This window comes from Drosophila teissieri, chromosome 3R (assembly GCF_016746235.2).
Source record: "Drosophila teissieri strain GT53w chromosome 3R, Prin_Dtei_1.1, whole genome shotgun sequence".
Lineage (NCBI taxonomy): Eukaryota > Metazoa > Arthropoda > Insecta > Diptera > Drosophilidae > Drosophila > Drosophila teissieri.
In genome coordinates this window covers 18,261,609-18,283,638 of record NC_053032.1, presented here as the reverse complement: position 1 = coordinate 18,283,638, position 22,030 = coordinate 18,261,609, and the positions used below count along the sequence as shown (strand labels likewise).

The window sequence follows — 22,030 nt, the reverse complement described above, 5'->3', positions numbered from 1 at the left end:
TTGTTTAATTTTCAAGCATGATTTTGAATTCGAAAACGGATATTTACATTTGTAATTTAGAATTGCGGGATATTTATTTTCGCTGAATTGGAATTTAATATTTTGTTCTGTGCTAATCTGAATTCGGAACTAATCTTTCGTTTTGCAGTTTTTATTTTGTAATATTCATTGTTGATTTTGAATTTGGATAATTTAGCTGTTTGGTTTTGAATTTGTGAATGTTGTGCTCCTTGATTTTATATAGAACGAAAATTTTAGGATTTTAAATAGTTTAGATGCGAATTTTTTTTCGGAACTGATCTTTTGTTTTGCAGTTTTTATTTTGTAAAATACTTTGTTGATTTTGAATTTGGATAGATAATTATTTAATTTTTAGCTGTTTGGTTTTGAATTTGTGAATCTTGTGCTCTTTGATTTTATATAAAAAGAAAATTTTAGGATATAAAATAGTTTAGACGCGAATGTTTTTCGGAACTGATCTTTCGTTTTGCAGTTTTTATTTTGTAATATTCTTTGTTGATTTTGAATTTGGATTATTATATTTTTAGCTGTTTGGTTTTGAATTTGTGAATGTTGTGCTCTTTGATTTTATATAAAAAGAAAATTTTAGGATTTAAAATAGTTTAGAGGCTAATTATTTTTTTGTTTTCTACTTGGATTTGAATTTCTATACTGGAAGCAATTTTTGTAATTGAAAATATGGTTAACTATTAATCTTTGAATTTGTGATAAATTTGAAATTTTGAATTTTATCAGTAAATTTGTAGTTAAAGTTTTGTTTTAATTTGGGTGCCCTATAATTTTCAGTACTGCCATAAAAAATAATTTAATTTTTCTTAATTTTGGTTAATGAGTTAGAATTTCAATTTTAATTTTGTTTGAAATTTCATTATAGTTCTTTTTTGAATTTGGATGGAAGATAAATATTTTCGAGCTGATTAACAAGTTAATGATTTGTTTTGCTTTTGGTTTGTAATTTTGTGATATTGTATCATTAGGCTTTAGATTTTGACTAAATATTTTTAAAAAATTTAAAAAATTTTAAGCGAAGGTAATGTAATTTTGTGTATTTTGACTATATTTCGAATATATTGTTTTTTTTAATTCAGCAGGCCGATTAAATTGCTTTTTTTTTGATTTTGTATTGAGGGCGTGTGACCATAACTTTTAATTTGTTTAACCTGATATTGAATTTGAATAAGAAGTTTTAAAAAACAATTTTCATAAACAACATTTTTTGTGTTTGAACTTAGGATTGAATTTTAGAGATTTTCCGGATTTTAATTTGTTAGGTTTGATTTGGATAATGAAGGTCGATTATTTTTTGTATTTTGTATTCTTGTATTTTTTTGTATAGTAAAACTCTGTTTGAATTTGGATTGATTTTGAATTTTTTGGTTGTAATAGTTTTGATATCGTTTTTGGTAATTTCACGCCGAGGGTAAGTGAATAAAAAAAGTATAGAATATTTTTAACCGGAATATAGTATTTGAATTGGCTTGGCATTATATTGATTTGATTTTGTCTGATCTTATCGTATTGAGGTTTCCGTTTGAATGTTATTTTCGTCGGTCGAAGTTGTTTCTAAGTCAATGACCAGAAGACATTTTTGTGTTCCTAAGGGTTGGGGGTGGTTTAAATGACTTCCTGGGGTTTTGTACCGTCGTTTGCTGTACAAATTTCTAGCAGCACTTCTGGCGCATTTAATATTTCTTTGAAACTTTCAAAAACGTGTGATTAAATAATGCCGCAACGCCTTTGCTTTCCTTAATGAAAATGTCAACGAAATATTGAAAGCGCTGAGAAATGCTTGAGTTATTTAACTTGAGTTCGGCTTGGCTATAGTCCTTTCGCTAACCTATAACCTATAACTCGATTTCGTTGTATTTTTCTATCGAACTTTTGGGGTCAGGCTATTTCTTTTCTTCTTGGGAATCGTAGAAGCAGCTTCCTTTGCAGCCATTTTATTGCCAAAGGGGTGTGAGTGTTTGATGGGTGAGTGTATTGGTGAGCATACCCCTGCGCGTGTGTGTGTTGCCTAAAGTGTGTGTGTGGGGTGTGTGTGTGTGAGTGTGAGTGTGAGTGAGTGTGGCTGGGTGGTTGATTTGCGCCTAAAGCTCTGGGCCATGCGAAACTGTCTTTTGGCATTTGCTTGATTTTTGCATTAATATTGTGGTTAAACTAAAGATTCGTAAGGACGAAACGCGAATTTGGAATTTGTATTGTTTCGATTTGCGTTTTGGGACACAAAATGATAAACTATTGCATTGTGTGTGTGGAATTTGGCGGGGCAGGGGCGAACTCTTTGGTTGAATAACAAAAATAAGATATTCATGGATACTTGGATTTGCCTTCTGGAAATGAAGCCTTCTGCGATGCCGTAGAAGAAGAGTTCGTTTTTGGATTTTGAGTTGTGTCGGTGGGATTTTGAAATTTTGCTTCTGGGCTGCTAACGAGAGTGAAAGGAGGCTCACCTTTGGCTCGGTTTTTGGGTTTTTGGGCTTTCGAATTTGGATATTTTTGAATGTGATTAAAATTTCTTGGTTTTTGGAATTTAACTTAGTAAGGCTCCAGGGGGGTTTCTCAAATCTGTTTTTGAAATAAGCTTCTAAACAGTAGTCAAAACATACTTGCGAAATTCGGAGAGCAAAAGGTGGGCACTCAGTCGCTCTCTCTCTCTCTTTTTGCTGCTGCTTCGGCTCTCTCTCTCTCTATGTCTCGGTTTGTGCTTGTGTGTGTGAATTCGCCGCAGGATGTGGGCTGTATGTGTGTGTGCTTCCTGTCGAGGGGTGGCTTTTGCTGCTTGGGGTAAATCACTGCCCCTGCTTAGATATTCAGCTGGATATCTACGGCGGGGCAGCTTTCTCCTTTCTCTTGGTTATCTGCTGCTTCTGCCGGCGTCGGCGTCGCTGCTCCTTTTCGTCCTTCTGCTGCTTTCGCCGTCAAATGCTCGATCCTTCTCTTCGCCATCGAGTTCATCATCATCAGCTTTGTCGGCTTTGGCCCCAGCAAAAGTGTACTTGGGTATTTGGTTTGCGCCTGGACTTGAATTTGGGTTTCCTTCCTTGCAGTTTCTGTCGGATTTCGGTGTGATTTGCTGGCCGGATTTTTTGCTCGGGGCACAGGACTCTTCGGTGGGCGGCGACGGGGCGTGGCAGTTGCTTAAGACACTGGCAGTTTGGCTGGTTGGGAATTTCGATTCGATTTTGATAGCAGTGTGGATTTTGAATTTCGTTCTTGGCGAGATTGTCATTGCAGTAGAGAATTATGAGCAGTAAACACTTAAGAATTTTGTTGAGTTTCATAACAATTTCGTTGATGGGGATGTGAGTTTGATCCGGATGCAAGATGTATGGTTACTGCTCGATCCATAATAGCTTTCCTTTCTTCAGCTTCTGGGGTTCCTTTAAAGAAATATTTTTTAAAATATTTAAGTATTCGTATGTAGGAAGGATGTAATCATTAAAAAACTGACAAGTTTAAAAATCTTGCTTACCTGTAAGATATAAAAACGATATTATTATCTCTCTTCACTAAAGATTTTTCATCTCGTGCTATTTGGCCAGATGTGTTGTAAACTTTCCAATTGGTTCCAGGCGTTTAACAATTTTCTTGGCTATCAGCTTTCCGTTGTGAATTTCGATGTTACTTTGGAATTTTGCTTTTGGTTTTTTTGCAATTATTATTAATCCAAGTTGGTATCGTGTTTGTGTGTTGTGGAAATATTTCAATTTTGCTTTGATTTCATTTGATATTTCGCTGATTTGAATTTTTGAATTTGGTTTAACTTTTGCTTAAACTTAGGCTCTGGGTTTTTGTGTTGGGTATTTTTGTTATACTTTAACCATATCACGAAAATGTGTAAATGTCACATTAACAATTTTCGCAAATTGTTCGTTTGTTGTTTGGCTTGTTGGTACTTGGGTTTTTTTTATACAAATTAATCTGACATTCGGCGGTTGAATTTTTGCAACTTTTTCGACTGAATTTTGTTGGGCTTGCTGCGGTGGATTTGGTTGAATTTGTTGTTCTGTCGGTGTGGAGATGCTGCAACAGCCTCCTTAGCGCCGCCTGGTCATGGCGCTGCGAGGAGTCCTCGATCCTGGTGCTTCTGTTGCTCCTGTGCGGCTCCTACTGCTGCTGCTACTGCTGCTGCTGCTGCTGTTGATCCTCAGCGTTTGAAGATTGAAATGAAACTGATTGATTCTGCGCAGCAGCCGCAGTTTATATACCCGCCAGATCGGTCGAACCGACGCCAGGCGATCCGATCGCAATCAGGATGCTAGAGCTTTGTCCATTGTCTGCCAGAATGTGGACAAAGGACGCCGTTGGCAACAATGAAAACCCGTTGGACAAGTTTATTGTAGAAAAAAGCAACGCTCAAAAGATCGGAAAACGCTCGCGTTTCCCTTTGGTGGTGGTGGTGGGTCTGGGATCGCGGGGTGGTTCCAAGGATCGAGATCTGTAGCCAGCAGCATCAGTTGGCACACCTGGCGGGCTCAAAAAAGCTGCAGCAGCAACAGCAGCAGCCGCTGGACCAAACTGGTTTCCGAGGGTCCGAGGGTTCTTCAGTTACTTCCTGGCGTATCCTTGACCATTTGAACTGCAATTGTCTGGCCCTGATGATGGGAAAAATTCCTCATTTGAACATGTTTTTCCACACTCAGTTCCTAGGCGTCTCGCATTGGAAATGGAAACAAGTTTGCTTGCGGCAACGAAATTTGTCAGCTTTAAATTTATGACCAGCTCAGGTCAATAGCGGTTCAAGCGAAAGGCTCTTCTAACCCAGATTTCCCCATGTAATCCATTTGGCGTAGGCCGTCGCCCCAGACTCCCAACCATCAATGCATCCATCCGTAATCCATCACCCACATCAGCTGGAACTTTCCGCTTGTGGGTCAACCTTTTTCTTGGTCGCCAACCGACGGTGAATCCTTACTCCTTTTCGTCCGTTATTTTTTTTCGCATCTTTGCTAGTTTCATTTTGGATGCCATCTTTCGAGCATAGCAACAAGTTAAGGGTTGCGCCGCTTTACTTTTTTTGTACTTTTCCGTTTCCCCGAATCCCGGAGCCGAGCACTTTTATTATTTAAATTGCTGTTAACCCTTGTTTGGCCCGGGTTGGTCCCGGTCATTGGGTTAGAGGTGGGGTCACGACATCTATCCATGTCTGCGAGTGTGAGAGAGCATTCCGAAATGGGACATTAGGTGCCAGGACGACTAGGTTTGGCGGTCTATTGTGAATGAACCGTTTGGCTGTCGTTAATGATACGCCCCGTGTGCAAATTGAAATTGCCGTCAATACAGTAAAACTTCCTTTGAAGAAAAAACACTTTTCCGAGAATAAAGTTAATTATAAATATATATCTATCAATAGGAATTATTTTTAATTAAAAGAAATGGTTCAGCTCTTTAAAATGAAATAAATGTTTAATAATATCTTAATTTTCTTAGATTTAGGTACTATAGTATGGACAGCAATTATAAAAGGGCCTTTTTAAATATTAAGTATCTAAGAAGTTTTTTTTTGAAAAAATGTAAGAAATAATATGGTAAATGAAAATGTTACTTTTATATCAACTAATTAATATTAACTAATTACTTTATGCCTCATCTGCATGTCAACTTATTTCAGCATTGAACTCCGAACGATAATTTATTTATATTAAGTTTTTGATATCTAAAAATGTTGGCGCCCGAAGACTGTTTCTCCATTTATTTTCTTGCAGGAAACTTTGTGGTACAGTTGTGTACAAAATGCCTAAACTTTAGATGAAGGCTGCCGTTAGGCTCGGGTCCTTTGGCCACCTAAAATTTTGAGAAGGGGAGGAGTGGACGAAAAGAAAATTTGCATATTTCTGTTAATTTTGCATTGAAGTTGGGTTCATAACGAAGAGGAAACACTTGAAATTTGCATACATTTTCCTCGCTCATACAAACACTAACACAAACTCACATACACACACACACACACACATACACAGCGACGAGGGGACTTCTATATATGCAAATTTGTATGTTGTAAAGTTTTCATATAAAATACAAGTAAAAACCGAAAGAGAGAAAATGGATTTGGGGATGCGGCCAAGGATGGGATGCCTGCTAAGGACAACGGGCACAAGAAGGACAACAACACACTCGCACACAGACACCGTCACAGACACAGACAGGGCCTACACAAAGGAGGTCCTTGCCAAGAAGGATTGTGCGTGCCAGTTTATCCTGTGAAAGTGTCCTGACCGTGTGTATCCAGGCCGAGCGTCTGAGTGCCTGAAAAGTCAGCAAAAGATACACACAAACACACTCGCTCACACACACACACATACCAACACACTGCTCAACCCACACGAACAGATATGGGGAAAATAAATTCAACAAACGGCTTTTCCAGAGAAAATGCTGGCCTTTAAGAAGAAGGGGGTCCAAATGGGCGGGGGGAAGGAGGGCAGTCGAGTCGGCTGGCATTGTTTGGATCAAAAAGGCGCCTAAAAATACTCACACAAGTTCCTATCTCTGCCCAGCTCCGAAGACCCTCATTTTTGGTTGGCCAACCATTTTTTTGGTTCATCCTTATCCTTTGCCATGTTGTTGGCCTGCCTGCCGCCCACATTTATGTTACCATAATTTGACTTCAAGAAAAAAATACAGAATGAAACAAGTTAAACTGCGGACAAGGAAAGATGGCATACTCTTTTATGTAACTGAATCTGTATGCTTGGGGAATGAGTTAGGTTTTGTAGCCGACCTTTGACGATTAATTATCCATTTTAAATCCCTTTTTCTTCCTTTTGTCCATGGAAAAATATGCTACGCTCTGACTGAAACATATGTAACATATTCAAGTTTTTCTTATATTTATTTATATTTTGATTTACATTTCATTATAACTTGTATTTAATGTTATTACATATGATGCGTTTTGAATATTTAAACATTATTTTTAATTACCTAAAATGATAACAATCCTTCAATGGAGTATTGTTAGATAGATAGTTAATATAGGCATCCCATATTTCTTGGCATTGATGACAATGTGCCCCTTGCTGGTGCAGAAAATAACTATCAATATAGTGCGGATGGTGTTGATCGGCGCGTAGTCTTCCACTTGAAGGGTATGAGAACAAGGACACTCATTAAACACACACATACAGGACACCCACGCTGGAAACTGGGAGCCAACACTTGCTAACCGAATTTCCGGCTGTAGTTTTTCGGCCATGATGGGTTCATTTTTCAGCACCCATACACACACGCACACACACACACACACACACATACACATACTTGTGCAGGGACATGTGAGGCAACCACTTATGAAGCGAAAGTTGGCATGCGCACACACACTTACAGAGGCACAGACTCTTAAGGGGGGCAGTTATGTGGGTGTGTGCGTGTGGCGTTCTTTTGCGGATTTTGCAGTCAACTTGAAAGCCAACAGGCAAAACTATACAGCTAATGTGTGTGCATGTGTGTGCGAGGGTGTGCATAATGTGTGATTGTGTGGAAATTTTTGGGCAGTTTCATTTCGTTCATATTTATTAGTTGGCCCAGACACACGCACACACACACACACACAGACACAGACACACGGTCACATAAATACTTATACACCCACAGGCAGACAGAGAGAGAGTCATCAAAACAGGACAACAAGAAACGGAAACATTTTTTTACTTTGTATTTCGTATTTTGTATTTTGTATTCACCCTCATCAGTGCAAGTTTAAATGATGTTGCCTGTTCTATGGCAACTATCTCCAGAGTGGCAGTGCAGTCAAAAAAATCGGGGGCTCTTTTAAAAACAAGGCAAGGTTGATAAGTTCACACTTTATTAAGCGTTTATTGGAATATAATATAATTTATATATAATATTATATAACTTATTGATTAAACAGAGAATAAGGTAGATTGGATGCTTACAAAAACAGTTACTCATTGAGAACACATTTATTTAAGAATTTCTCATAGTAAGATATTGTGCATAAATAGACTTAGTTTTTATCTTCTGTATAAATATTTAATTTTAATCTAAAACAAATCCAAAACTTATTTCTCAGTGCTCGAGCGTAAGACCCATTTTCATCCACGGATACACAACTACTGTGACACGCTTGGGCCTCAAGGATATTCCCCCCGCTCCCCCCTCTTAATAGTTGGTGTTAGTGCAAGAAAATGGAGGGAGGAAAGCTTGGGACCAGTGGCCTGGAATGGGCTAAGCCTCAGCTCCTTCTAGCCCATTTCCTGGGCAGCCAACAGTGGATCTGGATCTCAACTATAACTACTGGACTTCTGGCTGCTGTCCCCAGCAAATGTAATCAATTTTTATGCCATTATTGATGCTTCGCAAGGCAATTTAATTTGGTCAAGGGGTTGGGCGACGTAGTCGGTTTCTATTTACGCCTGAAAATTGATGTGCAAATTAATTGGGAATTTTTGGCTGATTTAGCCTGGCGAAGGAAATGGCTTCCGGTTGTGTCTGGTCCCTGGATCGAGTCAGCCTTTAAATGGGGGCGTGGCTGGAATGTGGTTGGGATTTCTGGATCCTACCGCTGGCACTGGAGAACTTGAAACCAACTGTGGGAAAGGAAAATCTGAAAGAAATGTATCAAGAAGCTGAACTAAATGTATTAAGTTGATTATATGAATTACATTTTTTGTTATTATTCAAATACTGAAATTAAAATAAAAGTAATGTAAAGTAAAGTAATCTTTTGGCCTTTTGCTTGATTTCCTTGCTAGCATCCTTAACATTTTTTCTCTTCCATTTTTTCTCACTTCACCGCCCTTTTCACCGTGCTTTCATTAGTCCTTTGCGTGTGTCTGTGTACGTGTCCTTTTTCGTCCTCCGCCCAAGCTTAATGTAGCAGTGTTTGCCCGGCTGCCACATTTGGCATTAAACATGTGTGTTACCCATTTTTGTATTTTTATCATTAACGATTTTGTGTGCCAAAGAAGAATCCTTTTGTTTCAGCTTGAACCCTTCAGATATGTGTCTCTGCTTTTGCTTTTGCTTCTGTTTCTGTTTCTGCTGCTGTAATTGTATCTGTGGGTCCTGCGAGAGTCCCTCGGAAAGTGTGTATGTGTTTTTCTGCGATTGTGTGTCCGTGTGTGACACATTTGTTTCCTTTTATAATTATGTCAGCTGCAAGTATTGCTCCTACAAAAGAGTTTATCAGCGCCATAAAGACACAAGTGCCTAATGGCTCTGTCCCCTCAACGCTGTGAGTTGGGATTTGTTTTGCTTCGGGAGTTGAAAATTTCCCTTCCAACTAATAAAAATGTTAATAAAGGATGTGAGGAAATGGCAAGACTTGTGCTTTAATAAATGCACGGAAATGTTGCAGACTTTTTATGCCGAATTAAATGCCAGAAGATGCGCAGGATATCTCCTTTTCCTTTATTACTTTTATTGCTAGAGTTTTTAAAAAAATCTTGTAAAATGCTGAAGATAATACATTTTGGTTCTAAGTAGTAAGATAAGAAAGATTAGTTTTCTTAGAATTAATTTGTCTTATATAAATTGAATTTTACCCTATTCTTCTCATGCCAAATACCTTACTCTTAATTAATTTCCCTTCAGCGATTCGCCCTTGCATAATTTATATAATTATTTTCTCGATTGCATTTCTCTACTGCTCCATATTCCTTAATGAATATTTTAATACCCGCCATAAAATGTCCGTTATTTTGCCGCCATCTGCAACAATCAGCACACCACACACCACACACACACACGTTCAGACGAACGAGTATATTAAGGATTCGCAGTGTTTTCTTATCAGAGGCCTTAATCCTCGAGGGCCACACACATACACACCACGCACACGTACTCACACACATACACACATACGGACATGAGGACAGATTCCATTAGCATAAAAATGTCATAAATAAGAAGCACGCTTACTCAGCCCGCACTTATTATCCTCCTACAGAACCGGGGGTTGTTCTCAAATTCAAAATGGCGCCGCTTTCTTATTAGAATCGCTTAGGGGCGGAGGTTGTTCAGCCGGCAGCATCTTCCTGCGTTTTCGGGGGTGAGTTTTCGCACACCAAGCGCAAAAACCAGTTCTCAGACCCTCACCCCTCGACCATGCCACGCCTCTTCTTCTACTTCTGGCCATGGGCATGGGTGTATGGGTGTACATATGTGTGTGTGTGTGTGACTGTACCGTCATTGCTGGTCGAAAGTCTCGGAGGCGGCCAAGATGACGTGTTCTAATTGATGTCGCCACGAGGGCTACAAAAAGGATTCCGCATCCGGGCATTTGAATATTGATTTTCCACTGCCACCACACCCCCCACCACCTCGATTTTGGGTGGGAGGCTGTTCATTAATTAAGCTGACTTTGACGAGGGGAAAGTTTCCGCAGAAGGCGGCGAGATGCCGGAATAGTTGCTCCGTCCAAGGCAGATCCGTAATGCGTGCGGTCGAACATCAAAAGTGGAACATGAAAAGCACTCGGCCGTGGAGTATGTGCGCCCAAAACCACCCACCAATCCCCCAAAGCAGCATGCAAATTGCGTGTGTCCCACCTAATCGGCCCACTGTGCACTGAGCGAAATGTTTCTTTACATGTTTGAGAGCATGCACCATTGCTTTCAAAGAAATGTAGGAATTTAAGCACTTAATTTTAGTTCAATGAATTTATTTCAATACGGTTAAAGTGAGTTTTTTGATCGATAAAAGATCTATCCTAGGTTACACTTCCTTCTACAGATATATACTCGAAATGAATATGGAATATTGTTCAACATAGTGCAAATAATATATTTAAGAATGTTGCTAGTTTTGTGCCATCATGTTTAAAAGCATATACCAGATATAACTGATATTTTTGTCGAGTGTCCCCCATTTGGCCTTCCACTTAGACGAAATTGAGGCTGGGGGCTTCTTCTTGATGGTTGCGATAAATCATAAGCAAAGAGTTGCAAAAAACTACCAGTCGACAAAATGTTATGTACATGAATGTATTTAGAAGCCATGCTAGATGCGACTTTCATCCTTTGCCATTTCCTGGCCCGTTTCTCCCATTTCTCCCATTTCCCTCGTTTCTACCACTTCGGCCACTTCTGCCACCGAAGCTTGGCTAAAACTTCTTGGAATTTGCTGCTGCAAATAGTTGGAGTCTCGTCCTGCCGTCACCCCCTCCACTTCGTCTCCGGAATATTTATAAATGAAAATTCCAACAAGAACGTTTTCTATTAAATTTCAGCTCCCTCTGCACGAGAAAGTTTTCTTGCCAAGGCCCTCCGTTTGAGTTTTTGGTTTTGGGTTGGGTGCCGAGGCCAAAACAGTTTTCGTTTTATTGCATTACATTATATACGATTCGTATGTACACATAGATAGATATATATCCATATATATATGTATGTATATATATGTAGGTTCTTTTTGCTGAGCAAACTTTTTGCTTTGGCAAAAGTTTCTTGCGAATAGAGCGAGACGGAGAGGAGCCATTCAGGATCTCCCATTACTTTTCAGCTGCAAAGTAAAAGTTCTTAGCAGCACCTCCATCCCGATTGCCGCCCATTCCCATGGCCATTTACCAAATGTGCCAACTACTTTTTCTCAAGTACCACTGCGGGACATTAAATCCGGCTACGTGCCTCGTCCTGGCCACTGCCGGATTGCTGGATTGTTGGATTGTTCAACTGTTGGAGGTATTATGCCATGACCGAAAGTTTGAATAGTTCTTCTGCAACACACGAATTGTGGGTGGAGGCGAACGGATGCCCCCCTTTTTTGCCACTGCAATTCGTTTTGGCCCCGGCTATTAGATAAGGCTTGACCCTGCCATTACTCACAGCTAGTCTTGGCTGCTTCCACTCCACTGCAACTGCCACTGTTACTGCCACTGCCACTGCTAGGAGTGCTTTCCTCGAAGATGCTCTTTCCCACACGGAGGTGATTCCACAACTGGACAGCATCCGTTCCCACAGGCGAAGAGGAGGCTGCTCGAAGGTTCCCAAAAACCTGCCTGTCCGGTTGCCGGCCGGAGAAAAGAGTTGAAAAGCTGCCCAAAACAGTGTGAGAAAATCTTGGTCAATTTGACCTCTGACCGGCTAGCAGGAAAGATGCCTTAAGGGGTTGGAAAAATTCTAAGATGCTGCATGACTCAAGGTATCACATGGTTTTTTGAACGTTTCCCTAACACAGTAGTGCTGCTATTGTCTCAGAAACCTTTTTATTACTTCAATATTGAACTTGGAAAATATGCTTTAATTTATTGTTTTAAATTAAATTTTCATATGATAAATTTTGGTTTTATTTTTGAATTCATCAATCGATTGTCGCAACCCTTAAGTCCAAGTGACGTCTGCTAAGATATCCGAGGGCTCTTGGCCCCGTTCCATGGTTTCAGAATAAAGTATGATATTCAGTTGTCCAATATCCAAGGAACAACCACAATGACCAGCTCCAAGAGCTCTTCGTTCCGAAAATTTATCAAATTGGGGGTTGGACTCTACGCAAACTCGATTCCAGAGTTGGTGGGAGGGGGGAAAAAGGCTTAGAGGGTGGGTAGGCTGGCAGGCGATAAGTTTTTATGTCTTGAGCTGATGGTGTTGAAAAGTTTTTGTGAAACTAAACACAGAATTTCGACCGCCCACCCACAGGTCCCTGAAAAAGGATATAGTTCGGGGGTTGTTGGCCAGGAATATGGCCGCAGCAACTTTTATGCGGGCGTGTGCGAGTGGGTTTTAATGAAAGAGTGTACATACACACACACACACACACACTCGCCCAGATAGAAGTTTGAACCCCAGGAACGTTTTCTTGAAGGAGCCCAGGCTGGAAGCTGGAAAAGGGGTTGGAAGGGCACATCCTTGCCGGACTGGACGGGATTGTCAGGAGCTGGATATGCCGTTGTGCATAAAAGATAATGATGTTGCCTTAAACTTTTGGGAATAAATAATAGTTGTAGTGCTCCCGCTCCTCCTCCTGCTGTCGCTCACCCCGCAGGCACAATGTCCTTGTTTCCGTCTGGCTGTAAGCTAAGGTTATTATCTTTCAAGTTTTCAAGCCCCATGTGGAAGTGCCACAACAGGAGCAACAACAACATGCAACGAGCCGTAAAGCATAAAGGGACGGGACCCAAGGCCTTAAGCTTATAATTAATTGCATGTTTGGTCGAGACGAAATAATCCTTTGTACTGAAATACACCCGACCCTGGTCCTGGTCTTCTCACATCCAGCCATCCTCGCCCCCACACATCTTATGTTTGCCCATGCGTGTTTTTCTGGACCCAAACCTCCCTCTTTGCGGATAGTTCGAGCAGCGCCCCAAAGTTTGTAACACGCCTTTTGGGAAATTCACAGGCAAATGAATGTTATCATAACTCCCACTGCTCCCCAGGATCCCCAACTCCGCAGGCCTATCCACCTACCAGTGACCAGCTTGTTCAACTGTAAAGAACTATGCTGTACAACATATCTGCCTTATACTTGTACGAGTATATAAATACATACTCGTATATGGCATCTTTTTGAGGACCCCCATTTCTCTTGGCCGGCTGCGGTTGCGGCCCCCGTTGAATGTTACAAAATTATATTAAAATTGATGAAAGAGCCGCTAATTAACGAAACGCCGACCCGTCAAACGGAGCTAATGCAGCCTTTGTCCCTCTGATTTAAAGTGATCCATCTGGGCAGAAGTCGTCCCGGCCTTTATGGATATTAATGACGCGCTTTTGTGCGTGGGTTTCGCTGACTAATCAGCCGAGATAGAGCTGTCTCGCAGTTAGATGGCACTGAAAAAAATAAGAGTATACCATAATTAGGCACAAACTTCATTCATTACTGGAAGGTCTGATTCAATTGATTAGTATTGATACAGTTTCGTGAATGTTATCATATCATATAACAACATTTTATTAAATATATATAAATAGTTCAATAATTAGTAAACCATGGAGAGATGTTCCTTTGCTTAATCAAAACCTGCTGTTTCTTTGCCACTTTTTGCTCAGTGAGTTGACAGTAATCAAATCAGATTTCGGAAGTTTTGAACTTATTCTTGATTGTCCTTGCAGGCTCAGTGGTAGATAGTCCTTCAGCGCATCTCACGCCCCTTGGCAGTTTTCGGCTCTATCCTATGACAACAAGAAGCTGGGAAGATTGAGGAGGGCAGGCAGCCAAATGACAACAATGGCCAAATTTTAATTGAAAACTTTAATTTGGCAACACAACGAAGTTCGCCTGGAAAAGCCGAACTGCAGGGTGAGGAAGTGGAGTCTGGACTCTGGACTCTGGATTCTGGAGTCTGCATCTTGGTTGAGGTTTAGGTTTATTTTGACGCTGCTGTTGGCATGGCCATCGCCGTTGTCATTGCCCTTGGCTACGTCTTGTGCAAAAAGGAGCAAAGGCTCTGGGGCTGGGGAGGAATTTGCCAACAATAAAATGCCGAAATAAAACAAGAAATTCAGCTCGGTGTGTGCTAGAGTGTATTTACTTATGGCCAGACAGCATCACTCCTCCTGGCTTTAAATATGTGTGTGTGTGTGTGTCTTCTGGATGTTGTCCTTCGCACGCTTTGGTCCTTGTGCATCCTTGTTTCTTGCTCTTGATTTCTTGTTGCTGTCTTTTATGGCTGCCTTTGCCTTTGCCGTTGCTGCATTGTTCAAATATATGCACATGTCCTTCCGCCTGTCAGCCAGATCCTTTTGCATTTATTTCCAGCGCTCTTATTTATTTATAAAGCCAAGGCTCGGAGCTCGTCTGATTCTAACTGCTTCTTGTTGGGCTGCCATGTAGCTGCCATGTTCGGTTCAATTGTTTGCCATTCTTGGCCATTGTCTGGACATCTCCAGTTCCATTCTCAAACCTCCCCATCTTCAACTCCAGCTCCAAGTTGGCCGTACTCTTTTGTCTGCGCAAAGTGTGTGATTCTTGTTCATCTTTTGTCTGGGGTCCATTTGAAATTGATTTCTGAATTATTCACAAATTTGCGCCAGTCCTGCCTTCGTTTCGCCTCAATTGGCAGCCTTGCATTAGCCAATAACTTTGAACGCCACTCGTCCACATCCTGCATGTCCTGGCCATAAGTCATCGGAGGCCGCCTCCTTCTTCTTGCCGTTGGCAGCAGCTTGCTGTTGATTGCTCCATCGCCTCCACAGCTTCTCCACTCCACTCCACTCTTCTGCCAGTTCATCAACTCAAATTTTATGCATTTTAGATGAGTTTTCCTCACAGTTTGTTTGCAACAACAAGAAAAACCAGCAAGAAGGAACATTCTGTTTTTCGTTGTTATTTTTATGCAACTTGATGAAAATTTTCAACATCAACATCAAGTTTGGGCAAAATGTCAATGGGGTGCCTTGCCTTGGCCAGCTTCTCGTACTCTGCAGTTTCGAAACTCAAACCCGTTCGCCCAAGCCTGGCAGCATTTTGTGGCCAGATCGAAGCAGGAGCGAATCCTTGAAATATATATAAAAGTAATATATAGAAAAATCCACCATGTACCGAGTATACAGATGCTTATCTTCAGTAACATTTCTACCATTTCTGCCATAAACATAATTGAAATGTTTAACTGATATAAAGAATACAGTATTAGCTCGCTTATTTGCATATCCTGGCGCCCATCAAATCCGCTCCATGTCCCCCAGAAAATTCATCAACTTTTCTGCATTTTTACTAATTTCAACAGTTAACTTCCTTTGGTTTTCATAGTTAACTTTTACCAGCATCGAAAAATGTTGTGCCTTGGCAAAATTTGAGCAGAGCCACGGAGAAGGCGGCCAAAGGATGTGGAATATTGGGATGACTTTGCTGGAGCGCAGCTCGAATATTCAACTCACAAGTTCAATAAAAGTTTCGACGCTGTCGTCCTTGTTGCAATTTTATTTGCTGCCTGGCGAAAATGCAATTTCCAGGACATGGCTTTTCCGTTTCCAGCCTCCTTGATGCTGATGCTGATGCTGCTGCTGCTGCTGCACCTAAGGCAAGAATTTTCGCCCCTGGCAAATTGCATAAAAGTGGAGCATGCCGTTCGCCTCGAGCGGCGCAAAGCAAAACAGTGTCCTGGCCAAACTCCGATGCAGAACTTTGCTTTTCTTAATTTATTTTGCTCACGAGCTGGGCGAATTATAATTACCAGCCAACCCACCGAGCAACAACAGCCAGTGGTGCATTTTGGGGATAGTATACTGAAAGAAACCGACAATGCAACCGAACTATTGAATATAAAATATGAAAAAACAAGCAGACTGTCTTTACTAATTTTATTATATTTAATATGGAAATTATAGTACATGAAAGTGTTTTAAAACATTTTCTTTTAAATTTCTTAAATTTCCAATCTAAGAGTTTTTTGCCACTGTAACTCCAGTCCAGGTTGGAGTTTCGTTTTGGGGTTCGCCAGCTCGATTTATTGGCTTGGCTGGCGCCGAGTTCGATATTAGTGGTCGGGGCTCTCAACAAATTGTGCAGTTAGGCAAACGCCTTCCTGCGGAAGGACGAACTGGGCGAACAGGACGAGGAGGTCGCGCGGCGGGACAGCCATAAATATTAAATATGATACTTTATGCACTGGACCTGCTGCTCGAACGGAGCTTGGCGGCTACTGCTGCTGCTGCTGCTGCTGATGCTGCAACTTATCAAATATTCCTGGCTGGCAATTGGCCATAATCTCTGACGCTGCCTTGGCCACATCCTTGCAGGATATCCAAAGCGTGGCTGAATGAGCTTCATTTGCTTGCCCAGATACGCGCCGTATTTTGCATAACAAACTTTGAATGGGTCTGCGATGGGATGGAGCTATCCGTAGTAGAGCCCCAAAACTAATTAGTCGCGCAGTCCTAGTCGCCTCGCTTGGTGTCCTGTAATGGCAAAGCCAAAGGAAAGAGGTCCTCGAGCGAAGACACGTGAGCTGCTGAGCGCTGAAACTTGCTTTAATATTAATAGCTAATTGCGACCAACTTGTCTTTGGCCTCCACGGATCCAAGTTTACAACGCTATATAATGTAATACCAAAAATTAAAGTGAATAAGTATCTAAACAGGTTTATTGATGATTTACAGCTCGATTTATTAAATTAAATTAAATTAAACAGTCTCTGCTGCTTTAAAAAAGCATTTGTAATTTTCCAACAATTGTTTATTTTCAGCCTGCATAGCCAATCCACTTGAAGTTCCATTTGATTCACCAGCGGAAGCTGTCTCAGTCCTGGCAGGAAGCTCAGCCATGTCTCTGATCCTTCCACAGATTCATTCGGGAGGTGGAACTTTGTAGCTCATTAGAATATTTTCTGCCCAAAAACTTTCCGCAGCTAGAGCGACGGCATCGAAAAGGACAAAAGAGATAGAAAGCAATTGAATGGGGCTAGTGAGGAGGCAAATGCATGCATTTATTTATAGCGCAAAACTAAAACGAGTGAAACGAGAAAAAAAGGCATTCTTTGTTGGCATTCCATTTAATTGGTCTACGAGTTGTTCCTGTCGAGACTTTGGACCAGCATATCCCGCTCCTCATCCGGCAAGTTTCCCAGGCTCCGCACTCATATGTGCTGGCCGCTCTGCATCTTGCAACTGGTTGGAAGCGGCTGGGACCTGAACTGGTCCTGATGGTCAGTAACCTTTGGCCCTTTGGCCCAAGCACTGCAAGTTCAGCTTCCCAAAAAAAGGGTAAAAACCTCCGAAGATGCTGCGCAGATTTCTCAGATTTTCTCATGATTTCCTTCGCTTCAAACTGGTCAGTGGCTGGACTTGGACGGGTCAAAGGATTGACCGGCATCTAAGGGTGGTTTTAACGGACAGCTACAGCTTGGCAGAGGCATCATTACCTTGTAGGGGTTTGTAAAACGTTCGGCAAGGATATTTTGAAAAGTAGTACATTTTGCTTGCGCACCTGTCTCACATTACAATTAAAATAAAATAAATATATTATGACGATTTTATAAAATCAATGTGAGGAAAAGACACACCGGCTTTTTCCATTTATTTTAAATTAATGCACAAGATACATCATCGGTTTGGGTGTATAATTAATTATATATTTACCAAATTTTTTAAAATGTGTGTACAAAAGAACACCCATTTGGACAATATATTGCATATTCAGAATTCGTTCAGTTTCCTTCAAACTCCCTCAGTGTTTCCTTTGCTTTTTAAAAGTGGCGCCCTCTGTTGCTTGGCTGCCCGAGTCAGTTCGGATAAATGCTTTAAGGGTTCAGCTTTCAACCACCAGGTGGTGGCACTCCGGATAATTAAGTTATCCAGAAGTGAGAGAGCACAGTTCTCTTGGCGAAATGGATAAAATGCAACTTTTTTTTTTCAAACTGTAGGTATTTATTCACATACTTTAAACATTATCTGGTACAGTTACATATTTTAAAATAATTATTCAATTATGTGGAATTAATCCCACTTAATTTATAAGACTGTTAATTAATAAAAATATTTGAACAAAATCAAATTATAAATAATAGTATTTTATTCAAGTTACGATTAAAAAATGGTATTAATTAAACTTTTAAACATAAAATAATGTTTTCTTTGCCCTAATCTGAATTTATTTACTTATTTTATATAATAAATCGAAAGTTTGAAAATAGTCTTATTTGCTTATAGAGGTACTCTCAGTGAAACCTTATTGAACTGAATAAAATTGCTTAGCAACAATTAATTAAGTGTACTCGTTGTCCGCCTGCCTTCTCCTTTTCCTGTCATATAGCCCGACCATTCCACGATGTCCTTTTTTCCATGTTACCTAGCGAAAATCTTATTGGTGAAGGCGAGTCAAGGCGACCTCAAGCCAAGTCCTTCGTTTCCACCTCTTTTGCAATCGCGTTCGGTTTTGGCTTCGCATTCGTCGTCGCGCAGAAAAAGGAGGCAGCGATATAAAATAAATTAAAAGAAAGAGCCAGCAGCAGGACGAAGCCGTGAAGAAGAAGAGAGAAGGTCCTGGACAAGAAGCAGGAGCAGGAGCAGGAGCAGAAGCAGGAGGCAGGCCAAAGCAAAGCAAAGCCAAGCAAATGCTTTGCATTTTTAAAATAGAAAAGGGGCGGAGCACATTTAAATGTGGCTTGGTTTTTTTCCCCGGCATTCCGCTTCTTCGTCGTCCTTGTCGTCCTTTTTTGCACTTGGCTGCTGCCACTTACTCCGCAGTCCAATAAGACGAGGCCAAGGCAAGGAGGCGAGCGACAGAGACGCAGATAGAAACTAGTTGGAAAAATGGCTGAGAGGTGGAGAAAGGGTCCTGGAAATGGCAGGACGTGCACTTAAAAGTATAAAAGGCAGCAAAAGAAAATTATCAAACGAAAACAAATATTAATGCCAGTTAAGGGGAAGGGGATGGGGATGGGAAGGGGGCAAAGGCAAATGCAAATGACAGCTGGTGGAATGAGTGCGAGAAGAAGTGGAAGTAGCAGAAAAAGGACCCAGTGACAAAATGGCACTTTGAGGGCACGTAACGATGGTTGAAAAGGATATGAAAGAATTTTCGCAAACGTAGTTAGTTCGGCTGGGCGGTTGGGTGGCTGCGATGTTGGGCAGTTAAGGTGGTTGGTTCAACAGCCGCTTGTCTGATTCTCCAAAGGACCAAGCGCCCCAAGGACCGAGAATCAAGGACCAAGCGCCCGGCACCGGACTGCATTCATTTGTAAATATTGTAGCCTGCAGGATACGTATGCAAATAACATTAAGAGCATCGCATAGAAAAATGTAATTTCACTTGATTTGCTCAAAAATGCAAACAGAAGAGACGAGGAAGCACACACACACCCACACACACACAGGAACCAAACGCACACCGACACGAAGGACACGTACACGGGCAGACAGATAACGGGCCATAACATGGTAGAAAGTTAAACGAAGATAAGAGCGAGAAGAAAGGAAGGAAGGAAGCAGCGGCAACAGGAAAAAGTCAGCTCCTGACAGGATATGAAGCGAAGGACGAGGGGCCACCCCAGCTGGAAGGCATTCGAGGACATCGAGGAAGTAGGCAGTTACTTCGATACGACGACTGGAGCGGGCAGTAAACCACTCGAGGGAAAGGGAGCAAATGGAAATCGGTAGGGTGATACAAACGGTCATCTCAACAAGTTTTAAGTCTAAAATCACTTGGAACTACGAAGTAAAATACGGAAGTCAAGGTACTTGGTCACTTAATATTAAAAGGGTTATTAAATTAGATGAATAGGAAATTATAAATTGAATACCAAAAACAGATTTATTTTTAAACTGATCAGAAAATAGGTCTAGTAATGTAATCATTTGTATGTAATTAAGAGCTCATTTATATGCTGCCCCTATTGTTAGTTTCTTTATATTTTCATGTTTTGCTTCTTGAGATACCCGTTTGCAGTAGCAGCCTACTTTCGAGTATTCTGAGCCAGTATCCTTCTGCTCCCCATGCTCCTGGAAGTCTGGCCTGGTGTCTGGCGAAGCTAGCAACTCAATCGTGGCTGCTGCTATACGGGTGTCCTGCTCCTCCTGCTCCTTCGCTGCCTGCGTGTCTATGGAAATATCTTATGGCTGACATCTACGAGCATCGTCGGACAACAATGGCATATTCACTGGAAAAAAGAGTTGCATTTAGTTGACAGCATACTATAGCCATTTGAAATGAAAAGGATAAATATAATCAGTAGAATAACGTTTATAAATTTAAATTACGTTTATTCAAATGATATTAGGAATATACAAGTTACAGTTTAAACATTTAACAGATATTTGTTTATTGTTATCTTTCTTATGTCTAAGTGTTCTTTTCAGTGCAGCTGCACACACTTACAGTTGGGCGAGCACACCGACACAGAGGCAGACAGTCGGCCTTTGGCTTACATTTTAAGTGTCTGAGGCCTCAATTGCTTTACTGGCTTTTCGACTGCCCAGAGAAACGATGGCGATGGCGATGATGATGACGACGACGATGATGGGCTAAAGTCTGGGGGGGATGGGCGAGGACGAGAACGAGGATGGCTGTTGGCTGGGTTATGCAACCAAGGCGGTGAGTCAATGGACTCCAATTCGTTCACGTTTCACTTTGCCTTGGCCCGCCGGTTGTCCCTTGGTCCTTTTGTTGCACATTTTATCAGCGCTTTAACGTTCAATTCAATATAATGACTCCCCTATGCATAAAACGCCCGATGCACGAGGATTGGGGATGACGGCGAGGATGACGAGGAGGTCCTGGCAAGTGGAACGTCTGTGTGAACGAGCACATACTTTTTATGGCGCCACCGAGGGCTGGCGAGGATGTGGAGCGGTACTGGGCTTCCTGAAGCCGTCGACTTAAGGGGAAGATTTTAATTTGCATTCGTTTGCTTTCGTTTGCAGGGCTTGCAGGATGTTGTGGCTCCTGGATGCCTGCCTGCCAGCCTATATTTAATCGTTTTTGCAATTTCTCGTGATTTTCCCCTGCAGTTTTGCTCCGTGTTCGGGGTCTTCGTCCTCGGCGAACTCTTGCTTGGGTCCGGCAAATTGTTAAGTCGCCCATAAATTTGACTTGTTCTTGCAGTTTGGGGCTTTATGGGGCACCCACTGAGGCTATTTGCATAATGGTTTATAGAAAAGACAAAGCCGGGGCTTGGGATCTGGGGAGCAGGTTTTGGGTTCCCCAAGTCCCGAGTCCTCGGGTTCTGGACAAAGAACACGGCACAATGCCATCCAATGGCCGGGTTGATTTTTCTCGGTTTTGTTGTGGTTTATATCGCCCACGCCCGTTTCGTTTCTAAAACCGGAAAACGAGTGGCTTTAAGGGCTCGGCTCCTTTGTACGGGCATCCTTGGCTCGAAGTTAAAACCATCAACCACTTAAAATAAATTAAGGCGACGCCATTTTCCTTTCGCCCCGAGAGCATTCAGCAAACAACCCCGAGCTGAGCACCAACGAGCAAGGACCAGGACTTGCAGGATACACAGACACAGACACAGGCACAGACAGTGGCACACATGCGGACACACACATCCCTGCACTCCCCCCAAGATGATGGTCTCCATGCGCCGTGTTGGCCATTACTTTTTCCAGCTTTTTCATTTATTTTTATATTTCTCCGTATATATGTATGTATAGAAACCCGAAGGGAT

At 41.5% G+C, this 22,030-nt stretch overlaps 2 pseudogenes; both read right to left on the bottom strand.

Annotated features, from left to right (window-relative positions):
• Positions 1–1,964: 1,964 nt before the first annotated feature.
• Positions 1,965–16,133, bottom strand: LOC122618892 (annotated as a pseudogene).
• Positions 16,134–19,452: 3,319 nt separating this feature from the next.
• LOC122618891 lies at positions 19,453–20,036 on the bottom strand (annotated as a pseudogene).
• Positions 20,037–22,030: the final 1,994 nt, after the last annotated feature.